Below are 8,056 nucleotides of genomic sequence, written 5' to 3'. Positions count from 1 at the left end.
AATTGTTGTACCGCTGACAAATGTGTTAAGTATGAAAACCAAGTTGTATTAGTCTAACAAATATCAGGAAGCGTTCGATAAACTAAAGGCCATACTTAAACGTTCACCAGTTCTTTCCGCTTGGGGTTGGTGGCGTCTTAATTCAATAAATCAAAAATGCTATGGATCATCCTGAATGATATTCGCTAAAAAATTAAATAAATACCAGAGCAATTATTCCACTATCGAGAAGGAATTTTGGCTTTTCAACACTTTGAGATGTATATTAGACCCGACCCTTCTCCATCAACATCATCATCATCATCATCAAACCCTTAACCCAAGAGGTCGTTGGGGCACCACAGTTGACTTTACAACCAATTCTCTCCATCTTTCCATATTCTCTACTGCCCTTTGGGAATCTCCAAATACCATGCCCGTCCACTCCTTAATGTTGTCCTCCCACCTCTTTTTCTGTCTACCTCTTCTTTTGCACCCTCGTACTGTGCCTTGCAAGATTGTTTTCGCCAGTCCAGATGATATTAAGACATGTCCGTACCACTTCAGTTTATGTTTTTTTTGCAGTGGTCAAGAGGTCTTCATAGGATCCAAATGACTCTTTGGATCCTGTCGTGGACTTCTTTGTTGGTTACAATGTCAATGTATGAGATGCCCAAGATCTTGCGGTAGCATCTCGTTTCGAAGGTTTGAATCCTTCTTTGTAGATCTGATGTGAGCGTCCATGCTTCACAAGCATCCATAAATATGGTAATGACAATCGAGCGCATCAACCTTAATTTGGAACCAAAGGTAATGTTGGTATCTTTCCGTATTGGTCTCAGCCTTATTATCGCTGCTGTTGTCTGGGCAATCCTGCAAAGTAGTTCTGGTTTGAAGCCCTCATCTGTGGTAACTGATCCCAAGTACTTGAAGCTTGTGACTCTTTCCCTTTTCTGTCCACTGACCTTTATTTCTGCACTGATGCTGTTGGTGTTGTTTGTCATCAGTTTCGTTTTTTCGGCGCTAATCACCATACCATATGATATGGGTTGTGTAGATATGCTCAACCAAGTCAGCCAGTTCTTTTTCATCTCCTGCTAAACCATCAATATCATCTGCGAAGCGAAGGTTGGCGATAGGTCTTACTCCGATGTTGACAGTACCCTCATGGTCATGCAAGGCATCCTCCATCATCGTTTCCAGGAAAATGTTGAAGAGTGCTGGTGACAGTATACATCCCTGTCTGACTCCAACTGTTGTTCGGAACCAATCTCCTCTGCTGCCATTGATGTGAACAGCACAGGTGGCTTTGTCATAGAGGTGCTTAACAACCAGCACCACCAGGTTTGAGCTGATGTTGTACTTCCTCATAGTTGCCCATAAGGCAGCATGCCATACCCTATCAAAGACCTTTTTCAAATCTATAAAAACGTGGAAAAGATTCTGCTGATGCTGAAGGTATTTATCGCAAAGGAGTCTGAGATTGAAGATTTGTTCTGTGGTGCTCCTTCCTGCTCGGAAGCTTGCCTGCTCTTCGGCAAATTTTTTCTCTGCTTGAGGCTTTTGTCTGTTGAGAATTATCTTCAGTATGACTTTACTCGGGTGACTGATCAGACTGATGGTTCTGTAGTTTTGGCATTAGATTTCCTGTCTTGGGGAGCACGATGACCAAGGATTGAGTCCATGTGTTGGGCCATTTTCCTGCCTGCCATATCTTGTTGCGGATTGTTGTCAGGACTGTGACTATCTCTTCCACTGCTACTTGAAAGAGCTATGCTGGTATGTTGTCAATGCCAGCTGACTTTTCTTTCTTTAGTGATCTAACTGCAATTTCTTCTTCTTTACGAAGAATGGGGTTATCATCAATTTCTTCTGCCCGAGGGCAATTTAGTACTGCTGGATCTCCTTGGGTCTTATGATTGTATAATTCTGAGCAGTATTCTGTCCATCGCTTGATGAACTCTTGATCTTCTGTGAGGCATTTTTCTGATTTGTCTTGGATGGTGGTAGTTTTTCCTTGTTTATGGTTTTTGAGATCTTTCACAAGTGAGGGCCGAACGTGTTGGCTAGCACAATATTGTTGTAGGCAGCAAACTCCAAGAGCCTGAGTCCTCTTTCATTTGTTTCTGCATTGCAGAAGGGTTCACATGTGCTTTGCCAGTTTGTCTGTGAATCAACTCCCACCTTTTCATTCCACTCTCTTTGTACAAACAGAATGTCCTTCAAGAGAAAAATACAACCTGTCCGCATATGCACTTTCATATGCATACAAGTTCTGTATTCATAAGTACATCGTACTATAGAAAGTTCATTATTATTATATTTACACTTGGTTAACATGTAAAAGAAAGATTTTAGTATATAAATATTCTTGTTGTTCATATGGGGAGAAATTTTGTAATTTTTGTTGTAACTCTTGGTACATGACTAATATATTTATTTTAGTCATAGAAGTACAGATAATATTAACCCGAACAATTAAAAAAAATAATATGTGCTTATGTAAGAGAAAAAGAATTACATGTGATTCTCCACAAAGTCCCATATTTGATATGTATATGTGCATACAAATGCACGTACTTAAACAAAACGCAGTCATTCAGAAAAAAAATATTTTATTGTGAACATCAAACATTGAAGAGTGATGACATTCAAATAAAACAGATGTAATTATAAAAAGTTAATTATTTTTTAAAAGCATATATACAAGTATGCCACCCTTTTATTACAACATGTATAGTTATTTAGTTATATTCATTCAACAATCTCTGTCTTTATCTTTTCTAAAGGATTCGTTCTTGATGCATCCTGTATATATATATTCTGCAAAAATGAAAGGTACAAATATGAAAAGTAAGGATACATGTCAAGCAGGTATGCATACAGTAACAAGAAAGAAGCACAAAGAGGAGTAAGATTACATGGAGATAATTTCTAGAACGACAACGAAAATCAGAGAACTGTTATGGGTTGGGTCATAGAATCTAACCAAAATTTAAGTTATGTTCTAGGGTATATGACCCTAAGTATAGAAATGGACCTCTCGTTCACTGTTACATGCGCGCAATAATTAGTCTTTTCATTCTCAGGAAATTGGTGTATGTATGTATAGTTATGACCCTGAGGCTAAGTTCCTGAGGTGATCCAGTCTGATTAGTCATTGATTACATATACCAATTGTGATGTATATTTAATTTTAATTAATATTTACCACATGCATATTTGACCTATAGTAAAATGAAAGCTTTTTATTGTATAAATCTTTCGTTTTCTTTCTGAGGGGAAGTGTTATGTATATTTAATTTATTTGTTTGTTTGTTACTTTTAAATTTTTCATTTCATTACATGTTGTTGTAAAGTAACATTGTTTGCTGGACTTGACCTTGTCCAAAATCGAGTTCATTTCTGCTTGACCTATTTGACTTTTTAATTTTTTTGATTTCATTTATGTGAACAACTAATAACAGCTTCGTTAATCTCTATGTGTATGAGATTATTATCAAGATTATTATTATGGTAAACAAAGAAGGAGTAAATATGTTGATCAGGATCAGGATTTTGGAGATTCCAAAGTGACTTTTGTAGGTTATTGTGTTGTAGGTAGACAAAGCTCACTAAATCATTCTAGAAGGTTATTTTCCACTAGGTAACGGTTGTTTTTAGGAAATGATAATTTGTGATCTGGGGTCAAGCAGAGAACTATATTATCTTGTGACTGTGAGGATTTTACCAGTCCTTCTTTAACATCTAGCACTTTAAGTTCTATTATGCTATGATCTGTTTGGGCTGAAGTTTATTTTCTTCAAATTATTGAATTCAAGTCATTATTTCTCTGAAAAGGCAAATGTGCTCTGATAAAATTCTTGGATAAAGACTTTCATTGGAATTTATTATGAATTCAAACCTTGAATAATGTTTCTGTGATTCATCATTAGACTATTGACACATCAGCACTTCGCAGACCATTGCAGACACGTTATCACCTTTAATTTTGGATCTTTTCGGGATTTGAACTGAATTGCATTCAGGACTTTTATTACTAGTACTTGTGTCTTTAATTCTTGGATTATGATTTGGATTTAATTCATAATACCATAAGTTCTTTTTTCTCAATTTTCACTTTGTATTCTAAGGAAATATATTATTTGTTAAATTTTATAAAGCTAAATGTCTTCACTTTTATTCTTTTATCTTATTTGAAGAGCATAGACTTGGACAACATTTCTAAGGCGTGTGAAATATAACCCTACCTCTATCCCCAAGTTATTTGAAATTTATATCAAGTCGCCCATACCACCTAGTCAAACAACCATGAATGCAATGAAACTTCCAAGCAATTTCGCACAATCTGTACCCATGGGACTGTTATTGACTCAAGTTTCACGTGTCCAAAAACACTATTAAGATAGCACAAGATTTATTTAACATCGGCATTCTTTAACACAAGTTAGCATAGGCATTAATGAGTTTCCAGCCGAGATTACATAAAACAGAACAGTCATTACAAGTATAATCATTTGCAAGACACATAATAATACAGATATTAAATTGAACAAAACACAGAGAGCAGGGTTTGAAACATGAGCAAACAAAGCATTTGAAAAGGCAGTTCTTAAAAGTGAATTTAGTATATTGATAAATTAAAAACAAATTGTAGGATAATTTCAACCAACCCCAACCCCCCCCCAAAAAAAAAAATTACTGGTAAAAATTTAAATTAAAATTAAACGCAGATGCAACAGATTAGGACTAAAAGGCATGCTGCGATGCAAGATACACCTTACATAAAAATAAAAGACCTAGCAAAATAAGCATTTGATAGTACATAAGACAAGGACATATAAACAACAAACGATAACACAAACATTAGCTTCATCAGCACGATCGGGAGTGGATATTAGCTACATATGAAACATGTCTTTACTATTCCAGGATAGAATTAAAAATCTAAATGAATTAGTACTGCTCTCTGAGGTGACTTTATGGCTCATTTAATAGAAATGTAGGTGCATATCTTAAAGATTTTTTTAAAAATCAAATGTTGAGGTTTAAATTCTTTAGACATCTCAAATATTTTAATATCTAAAATTATCTTTATTGTGTTTAAAACATGTTAAATCATCAAAATATTTGGAAGTATTCTTATCCAGAATATTGAAAGTCTCTAGACCCATAGCCTGAAGTCTGTACATTTCGGGTTTGGCATTTATGCCATCAGTAAGAGTTTAAGAGAGATGCTTATTTGATCATCATACACAAATCTCAGAGCAAGCTCTTGCATCTTTTTCAATTTTATTAGTGTTCATGCAATGCAGAAATGCCGGACTAAGGGATAGACACTGAAGTTGGAGAGGATAGATGTGTATAAGATTGTCAGATTGTTGAGTCTAGTTAGCTTCTGACCAATACGTTGCAAGACATTGCTTGAAGCTTTCCTACAAGTTTAGTTTACACGTGAATCGAATTGCAGTTGTTCAGAATGCACAAGAACTTGACTCGTGTACGTATACACTAGTGGACACTATCACGATCTTTTTCACATCTATTTTTCCATCAGTCCATCTGCTCATGAAAATCCTACATACTCCATGTATTTGCGCAAAATGCATATTTAATATGACGAAAACTTTATTAAATCTTTCTTTTATATGTTGATTCATTGGTGCGTGTTAACATAAGCCAGTTCTCAGACATGTGGGACATAACCCTTCCTCTACCAGTTCCACCCCCTATCCAAGGCTGTGATCAAACTTCCAGAAGTGTTGGCAAAATATGTAACCATAGGACTATTGCTAATTCAAGTGTTATGTGTCTAAATTTAATGATATAAAATGCGTTCAATGACGTTACTGATAGGAGTACTTTTAGATGTATAGACGGATGGACATGCTGTGTGGTGATATGCCCGTACTTCTTCGATAGCGCACTTATACTTGAAATGATCATGATTTAGTTTTCATAAGAATATGTTAATATTTGATAGAATTACTCCCATCTGCACATGATGCATAATTAATTATACATTGTAACGAATAAAAGTATAGTTTCCGCTACATAAGAAATATATTTCTGATTGTAACCAATTTTTTTTAAAAACAAAATGAATGAAGTAATTACAGTTAGTCTTGATCAAATTTTATTTAAAATGCAGGTAGATATCTTTTGTTTGAGAAAAATTATAAAATTATCCAATCAAATTTAATTCAAAACAGCGTTTATTACCTTGCATTTTGTGAATTTTTGACGTCAAATCTTGCAACTAATTGTTTTTTCTGTATGTTTGTGCTGTGTTTAGGGATCGGGGCTTTTTATATTGATATCAAATTTAAATACTGGGATTATTCAATTCCCTTACATCATTAAACTTGAAGATTGTTTAAGTTCAAATTGGTTGTATTATTTGATAGAGTATATACTTATTTGATTCACATTGTACGTTTAATCCGTTGCGAAAACATCATCTTATTTTTTTGTCCTTTCAAAGGAGATTAACGACACAGTTGTTAGTTTAGTGATAATGAACTATATGACAATAAACGTATAATGGAAACATGTAAGTAGCTGCATATGTATTATTACAAGAACAATTCAAAATAAAACCCTCTAGAAGATATAGTACAACATTAAACTAATGTGCCTACCACAGTGATAAGAACTTTTTCTAAGAAACAGTAAAAGCGATGCAGCATTAGTAAGCCTCTTTCTCAAATGGTCGACACCAATGCACACATACACAGCACTACCGTGTTGATGTGTCCTGTCCTATCATATACACGAAAAATGTCTAAATTGATTCAAGGAATCTCTGCTTTAATAAAATCCTAAGTATATCAATATACAAGTTTAGGACATTTCATTCTCTAACATTCCGTTCCCAACAACCATGGCGAAATCATGGTGCAAAAGGTACACGAAATACAGTCCTTTTTGTTCCTGATGGATATCTTTTTTCAGATAGTAGTTTCGTGTTCTCTTTTTTGCCTTGAAAAAGAGAAGTTTCACTAGTGATCGGTGGAAAAAACTTGGACAGAGCCAAGAATGCAGCTGAAAGAAAAGATCAATATATCATTAGTTATTATATTCACTGGGTTTTGCTATTTTAATATTACCTCCAGACTGACAAGTCTGGAATTGCAGTAATTCAGAATATATATATGTTTTTCATGTAATCTAATTTCCTTCTATATCGATTGAAGAAGAGTGATAAAAAATCATACTTGTTTTGAGGAGGATGGGTACATGATAACAAAGTTTGTGATTACGAATATCCTTCCCCTAAGAGGTTTGGTTGGGACTCTTCCTTGTAACCAGAACTCCACCTACAATGACTGACTGAAGGTGATCACATTTTGCATAACATTTCACAAAGATCAGTGTATGATAAAGTAGGTCCTGGATGCTGAATACAGCCAAGGTTTTTAGTGGTGGCGATGGCAGTAGGGGAGGAGTGGGGAGTTGTATACAAAATCATGGATATTTTTTATGGCCAATATATAGTGTTATGTGCATGAAGGCAAGTAGGGCAAAGGTCGCGCGATAATCTGACATCAAACGAAATCTTATCGGGAAAATGACACGACCGTTGTGTTTTGCATTACCTATTTCTGTTGGGATAGGGTATATATCATTATCCATGTCATGTTGTCTGTCTTTCATATATGTTGTTTCAAACCAAATTCTTAAGATGAACATCAATAAATATATAGAAGTTGACTCTGGTAATAACGACAATGTGTTAATTTTAAATTGATAGTTTTATCGCTTCCTGTTCAGTTTATAAGGCTAATATTTCCCATCGAATCATGACTGTTTTTCGAGGGTGGTTTAATGAATGGATAATTACGTAATTATGATACTCAGCTGTACATCAATAGTGTCTAGGTACGTTTTGATTCTCATCTCTATATGCCAGGTACTCATGTTAGTAAAGAAAACTGTAGTTCCTTAATGTTTGCAAGCAGCTGATTTATGGAAACATATGTTGCGTTGATGAGACAGATTACATTGTCACTGACGGCATTTTATGTGCAATGCTCTTTTTTGATATTCAAAATTATATCAGACTTCCAATAGGCGT

General features: G+C 34.9%; 1 protein-coding gene across 2 annotated transcripts in view; it reads right to left on the bottom strand.

Moving 5' to 3' along the window:
* Positions 1-2,577: 2,577 nt before the first annotated feature.
* Positions 2,578-8,056, bottom strand: part of LOC149800880 (uncharacterized) — a 142,861-nt gene continuing 137,382 nt past the window's right edge. For both annotated transcript variants that reach the window (XM_089954907.1, XM_089954906.1), the window contains exon 22: positions 2,578-7,023. The gene's annotated coding sequence lies outside the window, so the exon portion shown is untranslated. The remainder of the gene's footprint in view (positions 7,024-8,056) is intronic.

This window comes from Sinohyriopsis cumingii, chromosome 4 (assembly GCF_028554795.1).
Source record: "Sinohyriopsis cumingii isolate HCF-2022 chromosome 4, ASM2855479v2, whole genome shotgun sequence".
NCBI lineage: Eukaryota > Metazoa > Mollusca > Bivalvia > Unionida > Unionidae > Sinohyriopsis > Sinohyriopsis cumingii.
This window is presented reverse-complemented; position numbering and strand designations above follow the sequence as displayed.